Source organism: Ptychodera flava, chromosome 22 (genome assembly GCF_041260155.1).
Source record: "Ptychodera flava strain L36383 chromosome 22, AS_Pfla_20210202, whole genome shotgun sequence".
In the NCBI taxonomy this organism is placed as follows: domain Eukaryota; kingdom Metazoa; phylum Hemichordata; class Enteropneusta; family Ptychoderidae; genus Ptychodera; species Ptychodera flava.
Window position 1 is genome coordinate 12446519 of NC_091949.1, and position 23666 is coordinate 12470184.

At 35.2% G+C, this 23666-nt stretch overlaps 1 protein-coding gene across 4 annotated transcripts in view; it reads right to left on the reverse strand.

The window, feature by feature from the left end:
• Nucleotides 1-23666, reverse strand: part of LOC139122702 (rap1 GTPase-GDP dissociation stimulator 1-B-like) — a 64103-nt gene extending 40437 nt beyond the window's left edge. For 2 of the 4 annotated variants that reach the window (XM_070688325.1, XM_070688323.1), the window contains exon 1: nt 23491-23666. The gene's annotated coding sequence lies outside the window, so the exon portion shown is untranslated. The remainder of the gene's footprint in view (nt 1-23490) is intronic. The other 2 variants (XM_070688324.1, XM_070688322.1) reach the window with 1 other exon arrangement.

The following is a 23666-nucleotide window of genomic DNA, read 5'->3' on the forward strand; positions in this document are numbered from 1 at the left end:
GTTATTGACTGAGCTGCATTGTATCTGAGCTCATCTGATGTACAACTGCCTTCACAAGTTAAAACTAACACAGGCATTTAGGTAAAAAGTTAAAATTACATTTTCCATTTTCAACATTTATCGTTCACCTTTACTTCGAAGCTTACGGTGTGCGAGGAATAACAATTATTTTTTTGTCTCAAACGTGATTCATTGACGCCGACAGTTTATTCTGTATAACTTTTTGATGATTCAGTACATGTCACAATTTTTCTCTGACCATTTACCTATTAATCATACATAAAAGAGTCCCAGTGGGACAAGCATTTATGTACACAGCTGAACACAGTTGCGACCTATCATCTTTCTCGGGGATGATTTTCATCTCCACATAATACCTTGTCAGAAACTGTGTCTAAGATACCATATCTCAATGTGTAATTTGGAGATACAGTACTCAAGTGACCTCAATTTAATGCTATATTTAAGTTCTGTCAAAATATGATAGAAAGAGTATATCTTTCATAATGAAATCCCCCTCCTCATCAATTTTGCCATCTACAACATTAAATATCGGCCCAACTGAAGTAACAAAGAGTAAAATTGAATATTAATTTTAATAAAAAGTTTTGCCAAAGTTGAATCTAGGAAGTCATCACAATCTTATTGTGAAAGTCTATTTAAAAGACATATACCAGTACCAACCTATGTTATGTAATTTCAAAATTTAGCATTTGCACAATATTTTTAGTGTATTTTCAAAGTCATAGAAACTTTTTGACACACCAGCTTGTGGTACTAGCTCTTTTTTTAGTGCAACATCTTTGAAGCAATTTCTTAAGGCAGTGCCTGGTCAATAGAAAGATGCACAGTAGCATCTGCTTGGATGTGCACATTTGGTAACAAACCCTGTCACGCGTACGTGTCCACAGGGCCATTTTCACAGGGTGAGGGCTATCCACTATCTGCATAGCAAATCACTCCATTTATATTTGCAGAAGACAAGGGAGAGATTATGAGTGAAAAGAGACGTATTCAAGCAGTTCATCATCTGTGATGAAAGAGTCCAGGGAACCAAAATTACCGGTAATCCCAGGTGCAAAGGTAACCAAAACCTTGCTTTGGGACCACAAAGTGCTGGTATCCATTGTCCAATGGGATCACCACTCATTCACATGTCATGGGTCAACTCAAACTGGCTTGCCGATTTTCCCAAGCCACTGTCATCATTTCCGTTGAAACTGGTAAAATTGTCACTGTGATTGATAATTAGCTGTCATTTACATAATGTTTTATCTCTTATGATATATCTCACAGGGTATCCTCACAGGAGTACTGCATCTCATTATAGAATATTGAGATAGAATGCACCTTTGGGACAGATATTCAGACTCTCAAACTTTTACAATTCTCTTCTGATCAAAACTTGTTGGGGCTCATTTTAAGCCTTTTCCTGCCAAGTCCATTTTCACCACCAGGTCAAGATGGTTAAAATTAATGAAACACAACGTATTCCATATGATGTATTTTAACATAATACTGTACATTTGAAGGCTGTTGAAAACATAAATACTGTAAAGTTGATTTTTTTTTGGACAAAAGATGCTCTAACATACCAAGCCAAGTGGGTGAAAATACGTCATATTTTGGCTCAATACCGCTTTTTACTGACTTGGGCGATGGGGAAGTGATACAGTTATTACTGTCTGGCAGGAAAAGGGTCAAAGCTCATGGTGAGCGAAAAATTTTGAAAATTTCTAGTACCAAAATTGTTTTTTTTTTGTTTGGTTTGCTTTGTCTCACCGGATAATATTAAAAGAACAGTGTCTATTTTCGAAGAGTCGAACACTTCTACTTGATGTTATTCCCACTATCAATACCGGTAATCATGCATTTTTCTTGCATTAAAAGGGAAATTGGAGGGGTGATGTTACAATCTGAAACTGTTATTTGTTTGTTTTTATCAGGTTATTAAGTATTTGTTTGTTTTGATCAGGTTTAAGGTTAATAAGTAATACTAATATTGTTATAGCAAGGGTTAAATCAGACCAGATATTCTGTCTAGACTACTAATCCTGGGGTAAGTCTACTTGGACAACCATGCAAAGCTGCTAATTTCAAGTCGTGATACACCAGACCTACCGTAGCATGAAAATTCAATGACAGCATCAGGCTTTAGATAGCCCCAGAGAAAATAATGTCCACCAGCAGAGTGATCTAATCAGGTCTGTAATACTTTTTTTCAGATTTGAAAAAAAAACAGCATAAAACATGCTACCTTCTTTTTCCCTCAGTATGCAGCAAATCATCTTCCACATTGAATGCATATTCAACCACACATATTCAAGTAACTTAAACTAAAATGAGCATTGATAGATGTATGACTGTCATTGATACCATCGACCATTGCCACTAAAATTCATATTACTTTATAAATGAGGCACAGATAATATGAGAAAACTGGGAATACATCAGTTATACAGTAAGTACGCAATCCAAAAAAGCCTCATTTCCATCAACTTATGTTTATTGATCTCGAGAGCTTCAAGTTTCATTTCAATGAACTACGCCATTTCTACAGTTGCGCCCATAGTGTAATCTAAAACATGAAATATTTTCAATTATACATGTTGACAGTGTCCAATTCCCTGCAAAGTGGAAACCAATCTATCCTTGATGGAAAACTCAGAAAAACTTAAATATTGATAACTAAAAACGCAAATTTTATTCCCATTTGCTTCTATCCAGGTAGGGTTTTGTTCCCTTTTATTCTAGACATTTCCAGAAAGCTTCAAGATTACATCTTTTAAGAACCTTATCATTTTACCGATAGGGGATTGTTCCTTTGACAAATTACAGTAACTGAAAACATCATAAAATCTGCAATATTTTGAGCTAGCAGAGTCTTAAACCAGCCTGACCTTCCAACAGAAACAGATCCGACTGTCTGATATCACAGCAAATAGATGGCACACAACTCGACACGATGAGTTCAAAATTTACATTTTAATGAGATTGGGATGACATGTGAATTGGAAATCACCCAGGACATTGCCAGCGTAGTTACATGAGCTTCTGATCCCTTTGATCCTACTTTGAGGTTGTTTTGTATGGAAAGCATTGTATATCAGCGGTATGTAAATTACCATATTGCTGACTTTTTCCAGGGATTTCCTTATGGAATTATGATCCTTATCACTTTTGCAGTTGCAGTTTTTAATTTAAAAAACTGAGATTGTATGATGTTATTGTACTTTGAAATGATAGGATCATCCTTGCCTGTTATCGCATTTACCAATTTTAAATGTGTATTTTTCACTCTTACAGTATTCTTGTAGTGTTGTGTTATTGCAATCACCAATCACTTAACTGTGGCAAAGTCATCTCTGACAAGATTCAATTCAAAGCTTTGGGACTTTGCATGGCATACGGCATGCTGCAAAGCAACGCTCCAACCAATTTGTGTATAAATTCAGCACCGCCTCAAGCTGGATACTTTAAATGAATAAATAGATCAATTAAATCCATACTAGTTTGTCCAAAATACATTGTGCTAATATTGTTCCTGGGCTGCAGTTTCTGGCTCAGTATTGGCTGATCAATGCACATTTTGATCTTAGTTTTCAAATTGCAGATCTCATTCATTAACTATCTGAAGATAATTTACCAAACCATCCTAAGATACGTACCAAAACATACATGAAGAATCTATAGACAGCCTCATGTTGGAAATAAAAGCTGCGAAATTTAATGTCAACTGTTTCCCCAGTTCCTTGCACAATCTTAAATGTGGTGTGCATGAAACTTTCGCCTGTGAACAATTAACATGTTTTGTAGTCTGGCCAACTGAACATTGCCATTCACTTGGGGTGAAGGTGTCAGGATATTATTTCCTAAGTGAACCAGAGTCCATCGAACACGAATCACATCAGTTGAGCATGACGTCAATACCACACTTAAGAGTAAGTGGTTTAAAATCTGCTGCTAACAGTGAAAGGATTAGAGCCCATACATGGTAACTGATCAACTTGTGCTGTATTTGGTGCATGTTAAAAAGGTTTGTCAGTGGATTGTGACCACTCTCACTATGAGTCCATAACTGGTAGATACATGTAATAAGTGCCGGGAGGAGCATGGTGTTCACTCACTCTTTTCAAACACCCTGCATCAAATATACAAACCAGGTGTCAATAGATCTTTCATAGATTTGACTACATTATTTTGTTTTCTATGTGTCAATAAGTGATTTGAATATGTGTGCGTGCACGTGTGTGTGTTTATGTGTATTTACTTTTGAATTAAAGTAAGCAAATGACAATCAGTACAAATTTTGAATTTCAGATGTGTAAATTGTTTAAAAAATAACCATTTGAAGAATGTGTACCAAATTGTGGTTTCTGTTAGAAATTTTCTGAAATTATTATCAACAATAACAAGAACTCCCTTAAACTAACCCCTGAAACAGACAGTTGATATATTATAGCCGATGTCAGTAGGAATAACACAGAGCATTTTTCTAAAATGTCCATTGTGAATAGCTCAAATGACAAATATACACCAAAATATGTCCATACAAATTTTGGGAACAGATGTATTCCTTTCCCGACATGGGTAGATGAAAATAATGTAAACTACCGTATGTTTATACTCATTCCAGGGTTTGTAAAGCCATGTTGGGCAATGGTTGACGGTTCAGAGCTATTATCTTGATGCCTTTAATTTTCCTTATATCACAGGTTAATTAGCCATATTGCATATCTGCTGGCCGGCCATAATCAGATTATAATTGATTTACCTGATGTATGATCTGTCATATGTACTTATTCAAGGTATTATTACCTTGTCAGAGTTTCAAACAAAGAGAGACAGGAGGTAAAATGCTGCAGACATCAATGTCTTCTGCACCATCTGATCCTGTCCACATGCTACACTGCCCTAATATTACCCTTTTTGTTTCTGTTTCTGACACAACATACTTGAAGACTGTTTAAATAGTTTGAAAAGTTTTACATTTGATACTTTATAAAGAACAGGCATTATTGATCACATGACCTAGTTCAGTCGTATGGTATTAGTAGGCAAACCTGAGTAAGATCACCAGATATGGATATTGCCACCTTGAAACTAAGCATCTACAACAGCTAACATTACAGCTATGTATTTACAGTTTTAACACTTTACACAAATACAGCAAAGATAAACAAATATCTGTTTGCAGGACTACAGTGCATCCCTGAAGAGTAAATTACAACACTTCTATACAAAGAAGCATGCAAGTTCTAAAACGCATAGATGAGTACATGTAATATTACAAAACAACGAATGTTTTCTCTAGAACACAGGATTGAATAGATCCTCCCATCTCATCAAAGTTAACCTTAAAATAATCACAAATGCCTACCATGCCCCCTATATTGACATACACAGAGTACAGTACCAGTATTGATTGTGGCGATCCGTACTAGGATTTCTGCCTGCTATGTACAATCACATTGTTGATTTAGCCCACTTAATAATCTACCTAGACTTTGCCTCAAAATAAAAAGCTGTGTTTGTACTTATGTAAATTAAGTGAAAACGTTTTATGTAGACTTCAAATGTAATAAACAGTAACAAGGTTGAAAGGAGCATGAAACTGTAGGTTGTCTTTCATTTGATATTTGATCTGCACAATAACCTTACAGTGTAATTTACTAACACCTCAAAAAAACCTTAATTTGCATGACTTAAATTTGCATTATTTCTTACGGTCACCCTCTGTTAGAACCAAATCCCCAGCAGATTTTCAAGCAGAGGTGGACATTCCCCCTTGTGAAAGAAACCTGGAGAAAAGTTCCAACTATCAAACCTTTCTGATTTGTTCCATATGATATTTCAATAGAACCAGTCCTTGATGATTCGTACGGCATGGACAATCTTTAATTTGTAATTTTTTGTGATACAAGGGAGAAGTATTTATTCTCGACGTTTATCTGTCTTTTTTCAATAGATAATATCAGGGTTCGGAAAGTGTCAGTTACTGCGAACTTTGATCTTTATGATCAGAAAGAAATTTCACTTTCACGGACATTAATATAATTGTACTGACAGCTTTATCGGTGACTTTGATGGTCAATCTGTCATGAAATGGTGCCATTAGGTTAACTTTGCCATTTAATTAATTTCTGACAATGACAATACATCTTGCCCGCAGAATGCACAAAAATGATAAATCTTGGCCGATTAAATTTGGCATTGCAATGCTACTTGGCCTGATTAGTCATCAGTCAGATAAATTGTCAAAAAAATCCACTCTGATGAGATTTGGTATAGCAAAATCAAGGAAATTAGATTTGATAGCCAGTAAACCTTGAATGACAAAGAACAAATTTCGGCTTCGATTTGGTATGATAGGAATAAAGCTGTGGGCTATGAAGAAGCTTGACAAGAACAAATTTGTTCATGGCTGACATTTGTCTGCTCTTGATTAGGTTGAGCTATCATGGATAAAGCTGTACGTACGTGGAATAGACCTGGTTATCCTGTGCCAGAGTTTCCTTCATCACTTATTTATCGAGGTCAAAGGGTGTAATTAAATGCGGTGGAATTTTCTTCCATGAGTTTATCAGGTGTGAAGCTCTTTTGTGAGATTGCTCTCACTTTAAAGTCTATGGCTGGAGCTCATACTATTACGGAAACCAAATTATTCTCTTTTGAAAATAAAACTGAAAATTTATATCATAACATAAAAATGCAATCATTCTTAATACAATGTTTTCAGCCAAAGAAACCAAGTTCACCAGCTTTCAAATTATCTTTTGCCACTGACTTGTAAGAGTTTAATGAAAACAAAAATTACACGGTACACAGCTTGCTCTTGACTTGTCAACAATTTCACATAGTTAGATCTGATAACACTATGGGACATATTGTGAATTGAAAACTGTGCTTTATTATATTTGTATTTGCTTATAAAGTTTGTGGAATTTCAAGATAATAAAGTTTGTAGAATTTCAAGATAAAATTCTTGTCGTGGCTTTCAAATGAAGGTTTCTATTCATAATTAGCTGTTATCAGATGATGTCAAATCACTCACTCAAGTTTTAGTAAAATGTACATAAATATATGTCACAATTGCCACTGAAAGCCCTGGACAACAGTATGTTTCAAAAGCCAGATCCCTATATTGGTACTGTGTTTGGCATATCTGAACCTTATCATAATTGAAAAATAAATCTCTGTAATGAAATTGGAAATTATATACCCATTTAGACCGATGTTTACTGCATGTATCAGCATGCCTACACTGTACAAACATTTCATTTGCCACCATTTCTTATTATGCTATCATGAATAGTCAGGGACAGTGGTACCTAATTAGCTGATTACGCTGCAAGAACATGCAACGATAATTCAATACGAAAGGTAGTTTGTACGAAACGTTCACTCATGAATGAAAATGGTTCTCTCAAAATTGTTAACATCTTGACCACTTTCCAGATACATGTACTAAGTGTCACTCATTCTTATTTAGGAATTCAGCTTGCCACCATACAGTATTTCGATCTTCCTGAAATTTCAGTCTGATTTAGTCTCTTTGGAAACAGGGGAAATAAAATGTTATGATACTTTTTTCTCTTTAAGGACAAGAGTACAAGTAATCCTGATGAGCAGAAACACTGCCTTCTCTACTTCATTTGCATAGACAACTGCCTCTGAAAAAAGTGCTTATTTTTGAATGTCGAAAAGGTCATGTGATACAGACAGATATTTATGGTACTAGGAGGTATGTAGATAAAACAGTCAATATCGAGGGTTGATAACAAGATAGAGAAATCAATTTCTAGCATTAAATGTCATCCAACCCATCTAATATTATATCAGTGCTTCCAGCTGTTTAAACATTATGCTTGTATGGCTCTGACATGGATCAATGCCTGTGTCTTCACTGCATGTGAAAGCACAAAATTTGAAAATATTTCAAATCAATTGGAATATTATCCAAGGTACCTGATATTGAATTCAAAGCCATGAACTCAATAGCCATGAATTCAACGAAGCATGCTGTAACAAGAAACATTCATTTTACTCTTAGCATTGGCGTTTAAAATTGTTGTGCTTGGTGCTGTCCAAAAGGTACATGTACATTTAGCAGTTGTAATACAAAAATGTTGGCAATCAATATACCTATTCAGATATATAATACTTAATACTTAGTAATGCAACCCAGTCTGAGGACTGCAAGCTCTCATCTAGTTACTGTGATTTTCACACGCCTCAGCCATCATCGTTTCAAATCTTCTAGAATGTTCCTTACTCATGGTTCATATGATCATACTCAGAAGCACAACTTATTAATACACCTTTGAATAGTGTACCATACCAGATACCATCAGCCCATACCAAGTCACACTCTTTAGAGGATAACCCTATCACCGCTATTTCAAAAAAATCCAGTCCCATTCTTTTTGTTTGTAAACTAGAGCTCAATACAAGGAAAAATGTATGAAAACAGCTGGTTACCTTTCTTGGCTCTCTCCTCTATTCCCTAGATTTGGCAATTCTACAGTAACTGCCTCGGAGTGCATCACACCCACACAGCGCAGCAAGGGGCGAAATGCAACTGCGAGATTACTTCCTCAGTAAGGGATTACAGCCCTGGGACATATTCATAATAAAAAGACATAATAAAGAGGTGTCAAGCTCTTAGCATCTGTTGTATCCCTGGAACCTTCATTGAAACAGTCACTCTACTGCTTGCCCTCTGGTCTCCATCACTAGACTTTGCCTGAGCCTCCCGAGTTGGATGTGAATTAGTCGCTCGTAATGACACCATCAACTGAAGGATGAACGGGGATTGTTGGTGCTGTAAATCTGCACTCCCTGTATCAAGTTACAACCATCCCAGCATTTCATCCTTGTTTAAACTGATGCAGCCTACTAAGTTTATGATGCCCAAGGCATGACAAGATTAGAGCCTGAGTTTAAGTGGATGTGTCAAGATGAATGCAGAGAAAGGATTATTGTCGGATTAACCCTTACCCCGGACTGTGATGGATCAAACTTTCATGGTCTGCTGTCGCAATATATCCTCTATTCATTTAAATTCATGGAAAGGGTTGCGCACTCGAGAATCACCACGTCGTGTCATCCTCAATGTAGATAGTGAACACATACTTTACATTGCTCTAAAGTCAGCTTTTTTACCTCATACTAGTCATGCAGTTTTTTTCAACTTTTGGGGTTTTTTTGTTTTAGACAGAAAAAATAATGGTTACATGCAATTTTTTTTATAAGTGAGACAAGCAATCTCAAATAAACTAATGTTGGAATTTAAAAATGACTACCACATGGTTTTGTGCAATTTAAGGAAACATTCAGCTAATCTAGACTTCTTATAATATTGTTTTGTTATATTGGTGGCAGTGATGGAACATGTACAGATAGAAATTTAGGTCTACCCAAAAGTAATCACACTTTGCCAAACAGATGTGGTCAAAATGTCAAAAAATTGATTTGAACACCCATAAACTATTTGTAACGCCCTCAGTTGAAACTTGGATGAATTTGAAGGACTTTGGTTCAAGCATAAAACTGTCAAGGTAAAAGTAATTTAATTAATGTTTTGTCGGAACCAAACGGTCATTTTGTATTTCTAATTCAATTTTGGTTCTCACAATAACTTTTTTAAATGAAAGATTATGGTACTGCTTCTTAAATTACATATGATAATGGAATTAAAATTTGAAAAGTCTACATCTGTCAGGATCAAAAGTTGCATATGGTACGTACCACTAAATTATGGACCAATAAGCTCAAACTTTCCTCAATGAAACTCTAAATCATTCTCTAACAATCAAGAATAGGAAATCAAGGATCACTGTGAAAAGTTTGGTACTAGAGAAACAAATAATGTAACATTTTCTGATATTTGAAAGTCAAAAATTGGCCACTATATCTGTGTTATTACAATCTATGGGAAAAGTAAAATTTTCGATTTTCAAAAAAGTAAACCCATAAAAATTATTTTTGGCCATTTTGACTTTCAAATACTAGTATCAGAAAATGTTATATTATTTGTTTCTCTAGTATCAAACTTTGCACGGTGATCCTTGATTTCTATTCTTGATTTGTAAGAGAATGGTTGAAAGTTTCATCGAGCCAAAATGAGCCCCTCCAAGGGGCTGACCAGAAAAGTATTGGAAAAATTTTAGAGTCCAAATATCTGTCCAAGAGGGGCATTCTATCTTAATGCAATGCTTTATTGATCTCTACATCATGTTTTAGTCAAGTTATGAAACAAATCACAGAGCAGAGATTTTAAATTTGAGGTATTATCCGTACTTGAAGAGCTCTTTTCAAATGAGCATTGCAACAGTGATTGCACGGTGATTGCTGTAGCTCAAACATGTCTTCAGTTAAATAACCTCTCAGAAGCTATTGTACTGGGACATATGCACATTCTAGTAATACTCTGCCTACAATTGTATGATAGAGAAGTCTATTGAACTTGTCTGTCTGGTTTATAAACTGTGCGCAGTAATTCAGTAATTCAGTACATTTGAGCTCCATTACACGAAACAGCCTTTTCAAACCAACAAAATTCCACACACAAGCCGGGTGTACATATTTTGTAAAACAAGATACTCAGAACCCCTTTCATTAAATTGTGTACACAGGGATTAAGTATTTAAAACCCCTCACATTGTTTTTTTTTAGTTTCAATGACAGCAATATTTTTGGTCAAAATTTTAATTATAATTTTTATAGGCTCAAAAGGGCAGATTATATCATGAATATCGATAGGAAACCAAAAGATAAAATGCTGTAAATGCATCACGCAAATTTCACTGACATATCTTGTAATATTCTCGAAAAGTTTATCTTTGAAAAGGTTGTGATTGGAAAAGGCTTTTCCTTGCTCTTGGACCTTGACGTACGGGATGAAATGAATCTTGACATTTGGTTCAGTTTAACTAATGGCCTATAGTGGTTGTTTTTCTCTCGGATAATATCTTTTCTAAAGTGAGCCACAGTAATTAAAATTGGCAATAATATTATCAGTACCAGTCTTGTCCCATTTTTATCGTTTTCACCCCTACCAATATTTATACATGTAGAGGTTTTATTCTGCACAGAAGACAACAGATTCATGCCAAACTTTGGCTGTGACAGGGTAGACTTATTCACTGCAATCAAATTACAAAGATGAGTTGGTCACGATGACACATGATTACAACCTGATTTCCATCATCATTGAAAATAGAAACATGATATTAAGTCAATTACTGCTGTGAAACTTTCATTAGCCGGAGTCATTTCATCTATGAAAGCATTGTCACTCCTTTCAAAGACAGTGATACTGAGTATTTATACCTATGGAGAAAACTGGAGCGATAAAGTGAGTGGTAATTTTAACCAACACCTTCCGTAAAAACATTTGAGGAATGACCGACTTGGATTTCTTCTAAATTAGCCAGATTCTTTACACTATTATCATTCTTCAAAAAAACTATACATCCTCATCATTGATACCTCATCTTTAAAATTATTTGAGCAAGCAGTTGCTTCATCTAGACATACGTGTAAACATCTATGATTATGAGAGTTGGAAATTTCATGGCAATGTGCGATATTACGATTCCCAAGTCTGTTGAACTACGTGACCAGCCCTAGATGTCCATTATACACTTAACTGTGTGGGGACAAAGGGAACAAGCTGTTAAATGACAGGGTTCCAGAAATGGAAATCTTTCGACTTTCATTACGACTGCAGCGCTATTAATGAGCGCCATTTCCACTTGACATCTGGACTCGCTCCTCTACCTGCCCGTCTCTTGAGTCCACGCAAATTTCTGAGCACACACAAAAAATCCATTATTAATGCCCTAATTCACTTCTGTCGGCATTACTGAGTCATCAAAATCCCTTTCTGATTGCAATTTTATGAAAGCGTATTCATAAAACTGACACAAGTACCAGTGGCGTTCCCAGGAAACTCGGGTTTCTGTCTGTCTCTGTGACAGCTTTTTGCTTTTTAGTCGGGGCAATTCTTGAATAGAAATCCGCATGGATAGAACCTTGTTCCATTTAAAGCTGGCAATATCATCCCTGCTGAGCCTGAACCCCGGCCTCCTTTAAGTTGAGACTGAAAAATCATAGACTAGAGAAAGAAAATAATTCTGCCCGGTAGAAAGATGTCAAACGCTGTCTAAAGTCAAGATGTGCATTTCACATAAGGAATATCTTCATTCAATGTTTTGAATTTCTTGAAAAAGTTTTAATGTAAATGAATGGAAGTTTTTACTTGATGAAAATACAATCTTTCAAAACTTTGAATTTTCTTTCCTAATAAAATATAAGCAATGCATCATTTGAAAAATATAATGTCTGAAAATTCTACTAATGAATATTTAATCCGTAGACAGAAAGGTACAATAGCAACAATATGGAAATGCCCATTATGCATATGGTCATATTCTACCTGTATTGCAATGGCTGGTCCAGTACATGTTGACCATCGTCCAGTACATGTTGACCACAGATTACCGTCATGTTTAATAAGTTCCTGGACAGTTTAGTGAACTTGTGAATACCAATGACTTATTTCATTTAAAAACTTTAACCATTAGAGTTTTCAGCAGTGAAGGATGTTCATATATGAGCAGGTACATGTATCGGTACATCTACATTACCTGTTTTATCATATACCATGTATGATACCGTACTCCGTAATTCAGTGCTTTGAGCTTTCACTGAGAGCTACAATTTCGCCAAATTTCATTTATGTAATAGTGGCTTTGGCACGACTGAAGAACATTGCATTCATACTAAGCCATAGTATAATTCAACATTATCTCAGGTGGCATTTTTGTATGTCTCTAGCCATAAAAGGCACCCTCAGCCAACCACTAATTTCTACCACAAGGAGGATGTGGCCTGGTGTTCCGGAGGCTTCTCTATTTTTGCCATTGGCCTTGGTTAGATCACTAACCAGGGAACAGAAGACAATACTAGTAAATATAATTTTCTGTCTTGAACTGATAGGTTTGATGTATACATGCAAAATTCAGCATATACTTAAAATATTTTGAGTACATTCACCTCTACTTTTGAAAAGTAGATTTCATAAGAAAAAGATATTAGTGTGGAAGAAGCCCCTTTTTTTAATGCAGTGAAATTTTCATGCAGCCTTCAAAATTACTAAATTTGATTACTTTGGAATATCTACTTTCTGTTTGAAATGTCACCTGCCGGAGACTATTGCAGTAATAAACAATTCATCTCCTCAGGCAAAATATAAAGTTCCTTTGAATGTCTAGATTTGCTTTAAGGTTTCCAACACAGTTTTTTTCCAAGGAATATTTCTCATGTAAGATGACAAGGAAATCCCCTCATACTGTATATTTTCAAAAAGTAGAGAATCTCAAGTTCAGTATTGTAGCAATATGTTACTCAAAGGATTAAGTGGGTGTATATTAGGGGTAAAAATCCTCAATTTTTGTATTAATGATAAAAATTAATTGAAGTCAAAAATTTGACGCTTTTTTCTGAAATGTAATTTTTAACTTGAAAGAGTCTATGTAGAAAAAAAATGACTATTTTATTTTGCATTATCTATCATTCAAAAATGGCATAGGTTGAAAGAATGACACTCAAAAAGTGATTAAAAGCATGATTACATGATTAGCAAAATGAAAATGCCTCTAATTCAAAATGTAAGAAGTTTATTGCCAAACAAAATAAAATGTGAAAATTTCAGAAAATTTGAGCCAGCCAAAGTGGACTTAAAATCTTTGGAAATCTTGGAAAAAAACGCCAGAAAATCGGGTGATTTGCATGTATTTGCATAAATTAATACGTCTTTATCACAGAACTTACGACTGCTTGACAAGCTAAAAGGTGAACCCAACCAATATTTTAATCTTGGTTTAACAAATCAGTTAAAATTAAATGAATATTTGCAAAAAGTGATTTTGAGCAAAATACACTGTGTTGGGTGCAGCATCCCCTTGAAGGGACCAATATGCATTTACTGTTAACATCATTTCCCAAGTAATAGAACGGAGGTTGTTTTCACTTTACAACTCTTGCATTATTGCAAAATGTTCATGTAGTTAACAGAAATGTTCTTTTTATTATACTACATCGATATAATGGTGTGACTTTTATTTTATACTGCCATAGCTGAAGATCATCAATTATTGAACTGCACAATTTATTTTTCACTCTGAGCTATAATTTCGCCAAATTCCATTTATATTATTGTGGTTTGGACGTGACTGAAGAACTCTGTGTTCATCATAAGCCATAGTACAATTCAACATTATCTTAAGTGGTATGTTTGTATGTGTCTAGCCATAAAAGGCACCCCTCAGATACCCTCTAATTTCTACCACAAGGAGGATGTGTCCCAGTGATCTTGAGGCTGTCCCCTTGCCTTGGTTAGATCTCTAGCCAGGGAACTATAAACAAAACCGGTAAATACAACAAAGATAATACCTATCTTAAACTGATAGGTTTAATGTATATATACAAAAGTCTGCATATTTTGAGTTAATTCACCTATACCTTTGTAAAGTAGATTTGATGAGAAAAAGATATTAGTAGGAAGAAAGCCCCAGTTTTCAACGCAGTGAAATTTTCATGCAGCCTTCTAAATTACTAAATTTGATTACTTTGGAATATCTACTTTCTGTTTGAAATGTCACCTGCCGGAGACTATTGCAGTAATAAACAATTCATCTCCTCAGGCAAAATATAAAGTTCCTTTGAATGTCTTGAAGGGACCAATATACTGGTAATATCATTTCCAAAGAAACAGAACGACGGCTGTTTTCATTTTACAACCTTTGCATTATTGTGAAATGTAGTAAACAGACAAGTACAATTTATTACGCTACAATGATGTACATGTAATGGTGTGACATTTATTTATACTGCCACAGCTGAAGATCAACTACTGAAATGCAGAATTTCTTGTTCACCCGTAGGCAGCTTCATTCAGTGGTAAAATATAAAATAACATATAAAAATTTGTCTATATACAGAACATACCTGACCATAGAATGGGAAAATTTGAAAAAACTAAGTCACAGAGACTGCTAAGGGTCTTTATTCACTTCCTCTCTGGGAAATATTATCCCGGAAAGTAAAGTCTGTACCTTCTGGATGAAATATTCATTAGATATGAAATTTTAGTATTTGTAAGATGCAGGATGCGAAAAAACAATCCATTAGCAGTCTAGAGGATAGATTATCTTTCATGTTCTGACAACATAAAACAGATATCTGAATACTTTCTGATTTGAAGTGAGTCAGTTTAATGCACCGTTTATGCTGAGGTAGAGTCTCTCACAGCCCCTGGATTGCAATGCAATTTCTATTCTAGACACTTTAAATAAAAATCTTTGTTTGCTGTCCGCATACTGGTAGGTTTTCAGGGAAAATTAAGAAAACAAATACAATGATAATACTATTACCAATAAAAATATTATTTTTCCAAAAGAAACAAAATTAAAAAATGAGCTTATGTTAATACACTTATATTTTTTGTCTGTGTTTGTTTTTTCTCTGGCTGGGTGGTAGATTTTTCAAAAATCCAAGGACGGCAAACGAAAAATTTTCTTTAAACGGCCCTACATTGATGTGCTCTCAACTGTCTGGGTGAGGGGCACAGATATTGCAATACCAGGTGCCTACACTTGCTACACCAGCTGGCTGACTTTGGTGACAACAGAGCTTACCCTGTTCAACCCCAAATTCCCTGTACATAGGTCCAAACTCACCATTGATAACAATGGGTTTGGGTCAAACCATGGTGATGCAAGGGTTAAATTGTCATAGGCAAGAGATGGCCATACTGTGCAGCCAACAATAGGCTGTCCCAGTAAGTCAATCTAAGGCTGATGCTACCAACCCTTTCACCAGTATAGTTTGGCCCAAATTTATTGTTCGCAATGGTGAGTATGGACCTGTTTACAGGTCAATAAACTGGATTCAAGGAAATAAAATGTAGAGAATACACACACGTAGGACATTCATGGTACATCAAAAGAGATGAAATGGCCTATCACTGCACAGACTTATTCAAATTACAGTCCAACAAAACTGTTTAATTAATCATTACTGTATGATTCCACTGAGCAGCCAAAATTCTGTAGCCCTTAATCATGAAAACATAAAAACTAAGAAATTCAATTTTTAAAAAGATGTTCAAAAGTTCTTGTTATAAATTTGTGTCTTCACAAACCCTTTGAGTGTCAATGTCAATTTTTGTCAACTGTATACAATATGACATGTATACAATATGACCAAAACAATTTCTTTCCAGATTTGGATAATTTTTTTTTCCTTTTTTGCATAATTTCGTTCAAAAATTGTAGTCAATGAAGAGTAATGTCAATTTGGTCCAAAACTATCATAAAAAGTACAGAGAAATTCATAAAAATAGGGAAAATGTTGCTCTAGAATTTCAGTTGGATAAAATTACAGCACTCAAGGGTTTATCTTTCAGCTGGCTAAAAAGTTGGTTGGTATTAAAAACCCTTTTTGGTGGTTTGAATCAACAATTTGACTTTGAACAAGCATATTGCCTGTTGCAAATTTATGATGAGATGCAACTGAAAATTTTGAAACAAATTTTCAATTACTACCGTGTATCAATTACTGAATATTACATCGCATATATTTCACAATTTGTCAGAACATGATTTTCAAAAGTACAGTAAACGAAAAAAAATTCTAATAAATGCCTATTGTGATGGTAGCTAAAGCTTGTACATGAACAGAAGTTCGTAAAACAAAAAAAAAAACAGAAATATTTGATGTGCAGTTACTTACTCTCATCCAAATAATCAATTTGAATTTGTAATTATACAAGAATGAAATCGTGACTGTCCTCACTGATCAAAAATTTTCTAAAATCTCCAATATGGATAATTCGTTAACCTTGTGCCATGCAGACCAAAAGTTTCTGGGAAAAAAAGTCTTCTTGGCATTGAGAGGAAATTAACTGTCCAAACCGTCCATGAACTAACATATTATAGGCTAATGTATTGACAGTTGATTTCAGCAAATGGAGGTATATCTTGGCTTAAAAGTTCTGTACTTTATTGTTTTCATCAAAGTGATACATACAAACCATGATAACACTGGCTCGCATGTGAAACTCAGAGTCTGAATTTGAATTTTTCCATAACACCACAACATCAGCAGTCATTTTTTGAGGAAAAAAGGCTTAGTGGTCATGAAATATTTGATTTTAATTAAGGTTCAGTGTTTGTACTCCTTCCTACACAGTGCAAATCAGGCAGAGCGGGGATACGGTTCTGGCAAAAGTAATTTTGGTAATTTCTGAACTCTAGCTTTTCATCCCTTGCCAGGCCTACACTGTGTCACTTCCCCATCTGCTGACTCAGTAAAAATGATTTCATTATTGTGCCAAAAGCTATATGTAACTTAAAATATTTGGCTTGGTATGGCTTGGCAGGTTTGAATTGGTAAAAATCATGTATAAAGTATCTCTGCTTTCAGGGGCCTACAAATGTTCAAGTAGTTGCAACATATGGGACACGCTATGCGTGGTTTTAGCCCACTTGACATATGAACTTGGCTGGATAAGGCTTACTTGAGTCAATTACCAGATTAGGATATCACCGAATGCTTTTTGACTAAGTGAAAGATGATTAGATGTGAACACTTTGGAACCCCATGAAGTGGAAAAATGGGAAGGAATTGTTGATTTTTCCTGGCTAATACAACGTGGGGTATTATTTTGTCAAGACAATGGAGAAAAACACATGTTGAACCTGCAAGGGTGGGTCATGTTATGACCTTTCTATATTACACTGATTTAAGTTACCAAGTTGTTAACCAATCACAATACAGTACCAAATGTTTCAGGATAGTCAAAGTGAAGTTCATGGGTCCATATTTTGGCTAAACTAGAGTCTTGATACAATCTCTCTCGACTATGATCTTGCTATTGTTTTAATCAATATGGTGGGTACTCTATGAAAACAACGCTGTTGACACCAAAGAATGCACCGATGAGTTCTATTAGTAAGGTATACACTTGCCCATGTACCTGATGTATAGCCTCTCTCTCTTGTGCTCAGCTATACCATGGAGGTATAAATGACTCTGGTTTATTCAGTACATGTACCTCCATGACTACACAAAGTGAGAAGAAAGCTGTCTTCAGAACTGCTGACTCAACCCTTGTTAAACAAATGACTCACAGCGATGCCAGCATACATGTACACTGCAATCTAAGAAAAAGTCATTATCTTTTGCTATGTTGTATAGACATAGTATTCACTATCTTGACAGCTCCTTATTCATATTCCATTTGAACTTACTCTATCACATCATTGCTGCTGACAAGGAATGATAAACTTATACCTGTCAATCATTTTCCAAAATACACTTTGCTGTGTAGGCAAGACTGAAAATGTACTGTAAAGACCAGAATAAACAATATTACAAATTATCATCATCCTGGGGGTTCAAGTTACTTCTCAAAGCTACCATATAATAGGGCCCCCTAACAACAAACATTATTTTCATGGGCCCTACAGTTCTTTATGTGCTCCGCTGTGAAAAATATAACTTATAATCTTGATGTAAGGGTGCCTATTTTTCACAATACACTCTAATTTAACTTCAATAATAATAGAGATACTTTGTAAGTAAATATATACATAGAGTAATGTCTTTTTCTGAAATCACATTCACCAAGTGTAAAACCTACTGCTATGTCATTCTTCCATGCATGAAATGAAATATATCTCATTTTATTCCATGCATTAAACAGGTGATTTATTACATTATTCAGGTGTTGGTATTTTCAAAGGTTGCAAACCATTTTGTTTTATTGATTTGGCACATCAAACAATACCGTATGATAAAATGCTTTTTTCTATAAGTAGTAAATGGATTTACATGCATGGGGTGGTTCAATAAATTTCATTTCATTACATTTCATTAGGGTCTTTTTAGCCTGCAGGTTTTGTCTCTTTTTTTAATTGTCATACCCAGGTTATTTCAAATATTGCTTTGTGCTATTTCTTACACATTCATTGGAAAGTCAGTGGGTTGGCCAACTTAAACATTTATTTTTTTTCTCTTCAAATTTTTCTTGTAAACCAAGGTGTACTCTTTTGGCATGAAAAATTGCAAAATGTGCCTTTCAAATCTACTTCCATGTTTTCACTATGGGCCAAACACTTCAAAGGGTTTTTCAAATCACAGAGATGGTTAAGTTTAATTGTCAAACCAACTCATGGGTTATCCCTTTCCTGCCAGACAGTAATAACTGTATCACTTCCCCATCAGCCAAGTCAGTAAAAAGCGGTATTGAGCCAAAGCATGATGTATTTTCACCCACTTGGCTTGGTCTGTTATAGCATCTCTTGTCCAAAAAAATCAAGTTTACAGTATTTATCTTTTCTAGAGGTTTCAAATGTACAGTATTATGTTAAAATACACCGTATGGAATACATTGTGTTTCATTAATTTTAACCATCTTGACCTGGTGGTGAAATATGGACTTGGCAGGAAAAGGGTTATATCAGAATCTTAGCAAATTACAAGAATCAACCAAATATAGAAAGATTTTAATAAAAATATTTTGTTCTGATGGAATTCGAATAGACCACGATACAAATAAAACCATGTGCAGACGCACATAGAAATACAAATTTCCATTTGCGTTTGTATATGTGGTTTTTTGTACCGGCATCATGTGATCTCAGAAGACCGTGCATTCTAAAACCATTTGAAGTTCCAAGTTAACCTTCCCATCCCCATTGCAAGGTGCACAAGTCCAGACATCCTATTGGAAACAATAGGATATACCAAAGTCTGGTGGTAAAATGATTAACCTGTTCACCCCATTCCAAATAAACAGGTCCACCATCGCTATTGATAACAATGAGTTTTGGGCCAAACCATGCTGGTAAAGGGGATATGTAACCTTACAATCTATGTTCCTTGCATTGTATACCTGTATGCAGGCTGCTAGTGTCAATCTACCGTACAGTTCACAAATAATTTTGTTAATCTTCTAATCCCCAGGCAATGATAACGGCAATAAATATACACTTTTAAATCAAATCGGACTTTGATAAAAGGAAAGGAGGCAGTACTGGTATTTCTTACATTCTACCAGTATAAGCAAAGGTGAGAAGGAAATAAGGGTAATTGTGACAATTTCTGCATATTGATCTATTATTAAAAATGAATGATTTTATTACATAAGCATCACTTGCTTTTTTTATTCTGCATGGCCACTGTTCAATGTTATTTTCTATAATTAGATAGTACAATTCAGGCATTTTTTCATTTATTGTTTATTTTCATCTTTACAAAAATTCTGTCAAATATTAGGCGACTGAACAACGGTCTTTTCTCAAATATTTAAACTGGCATATTTTTCTTCTATTCAGTTTGTATGGTTTTTGTCATTTATGTATTTATCACAGATACTGTAAACTATCCTAGAACATCACGTTACATGAAGTGGAAATATTGCCTTTCAAACGAAGATGTTCAAAATGAGAAAATACAGTATGTGAATATAAATGGGATTTTTGACAGGCTTTTTTGAATTGCACCATTTCTCAGCGATTTGTAACTTATGGTTATGGCTCACCCATGTAGAACCTTTGATACCATAATCCATCTTGTCTTTTATATCAACCCAATCAAATTAGGGTAGAGTTGCAGTTACGAAATTTGAAATTTGGTTTTGTAAGGACAAAAATTCTAACCTCTGCATATTTTGGCGATAGTCTGTAATTTTTCACTCTGAACAAGTTTCCAAAATATCACACAACTAAAAGCTGCAGTATGTTGCATCACCTGCTTTGAATTGGATTTTAAAACCATGGTTACTAAAGAAAAGAGAATTGCACTGTAACACAACAAATCTTGAGGTACAAAGGAGAAGAAAGTTTATACAAAGCATAAAAACATTTGAGTTTCTTGTATGCAATGACCTAAAGGATAATAATAAAATACTTTGGATAATGTTCAGTCACAATGTCCAGAATTTCAAGGAAAATTTTGCACAAGATCTTCAAAAAATTTCAGAAATTCATCAAATTCTCACAACAGAGTTGCTCATAATGGACCATACAATTGTGCTTAATACTTCATTTTTCTAGGAGAATTGTACACATGATTTCCTGTCAGCTGCAAATGGCAGTTGAAATACAGGCATTCTGAATTATTTCTGGGTAAAGGAAAAAATCAGTAGATTTGATCATACATGTAAATACCTGACAATGCGGCTTCTAAATAAGCCTTGTCAATCTAGCAACAACTTTGGAAGAAATCATCAAATCGAGTTTTTATTACTTTCTGCAATATCTCTCTCTACATTACATCAACATGAGAAAAAATGTGAAAATATTTGCACTGTTGCATATTTTTTATTTATTTGATATCTTTCTTTTTGAAAACTGGCAAAATGAAGAAGTAATTGAGTTGTCAGACTGCAGGGAGCTCACATACACATTACTTCCATGCCATGAAAATACATCATATACCATATATAAATCACTGGCAAACTTTACTCATGTGGAAAAAGATATGATTTCATTCAAAAAGTTATGTGTCTGTAGCTAAAGCAGCATGACAGCAATAGGATCTTCATACAAAGAACAGTCCTGCAACCAAACCTCAAATGTCATTTTAGAGAGTGAAGAAACAGTAATTGTTCACATGAAAGAAACCTAATTGTGTTTCTTTATAAATTATTTTCTGTGCTGTGGTTGTGAAGTGTCACTGGCGTGAAAAACAAAATGTAGAAATATTATGAAACACTCGGTCAAAATGTCTAAGGATGATACATGTAGCTAAACTGCACTTTCCATAATTATATTAATCTGTCACAACTTTGTCTGTCATTAATTCCTTCGTTAAATGAGAACTAAACAGTATTCTGGCATCCGAATAGCTCAACACCTCCACTCATTTACTTTCATTTTTGATTGTTGGAAACAGTCCATAGAACAAAACTTCACTGCTACCAATACATTTACACAACTTGCTCTAGTCAAATTTGATTAAACTACAAATGTACCACAAGCAAATATTTAAACCAGGAGCATCTTAAAACACTGATGGAGACAGCCGAGGCATTGATAAATTTTGGTTGATCTTGTAAACACACACTAATGATGGATGTATTTGGAACACCATCATCATCCGCGACAGGGCGAAGTAAATTTTTCATCAACGTGCAAAATAATTAAAGTTTAATGATTACAGTTTGTGGGATGACAATTTGCCCTGTAAGCCAACCAAATAATTTACAATTATAAAAGCTGCTATATATCATTAATGCTTGTAATCTTGATTGATGGGTGATTGTCAGTTCACGCCATCATTAAGATTAGAAAGAGCAAAATGAATTTACCAACAATGGCACCATACAGTGAGATCACATCCTTATTGCCTATTCAAACTTAGTCTAGTATCTCGACTTGTCTTTTGGCCTACGTGGAGTATGGACGAGGGGTAAAAGACGGAGTCATGATACTAGACTATATTCAAACTTTGAATTCTTAATACTTTGTACTTATACTCTTCACATTTGTATGATACAGATTTCCATCGTATTCAAGAGGTTTTGCAAGCTTGAGCTGTAATTATTGAACAATAGCTCATGTTTATACTTCCCAGTAGAGGGACCGTGATCTAGTCTTTAGCTCATTTTCATGCTCAAGAGATTTTTGTTCTCGCCAGTCACAGTTCCTCCATGGAGGAACTGTGCTCTAATCTTCTCCAATCAGTGTAACGTGGGCACTTTATCAAAGGCAAACCGATATAAATGCTGCAACACAGTTGTAAAAATATCTGGAGATGCAGACGACCAAGGTAACGTTCAAGGATACGTTTTTTAAGGTGACCGTAAAATTCAGATTATAATCTTACAAGGCGATTTGACAGTTATAAAAATATCAAAGAAATAAATGAAAATAAACGGGTAAATAAATTCCGGACCTCCCGAATGCATCTTCACCTGCGATATCGATAAGTTTGACCTTGTAAAACACCTCTCAAAAATCCCTTCCACTTTTATCGCGTATGGCCATTATTCGAAACATGTACGTAGCACAGCAATTCATCGGATAAGGAGCTTTACTACACGTAACGATGCAATCACACGTGCTTGGCCTATACAAGAAGGCCTTGATCGGGACGTAAAAGATCCGTGTATTTTACAAACAGAGGTACTACAACAAGCAGGAAAAAGAGCGAGCTGTGATGGACCAGCTGTCTGTGGATGAACCGCAATAATTTAAATTGAACCAAAGTTCGATTCAGAAGATAAATAAACGTCCAGGTGAATTGCGACCGTGTTTAACCTGCATTTATGTCTTAGTTCAGTACGTACATGCACCATAGTCCATACAATGTTCTCCCCAATGATGTGAGTGCATATGTGCACAGCAAGTACCGGAAAATGAATGAACGCCCTGATACGGAAGGAATATCGGAAAAAATTAGATGAATACTTACTAAGAGGTGAGCCGTGCGTATCAACGACGGACGCTAGTGTGAGCTCTGTGTATCTCCGTCAAATCCTCAAGAAGGGACATGCGCAAGCAAAGGGGATTCTCGCGGACGAGCATCAATTCGGTGCAAATCCTGGATACAGCGAGGACTTCTGCAAGTCGAGCGCCATGATGACAAGT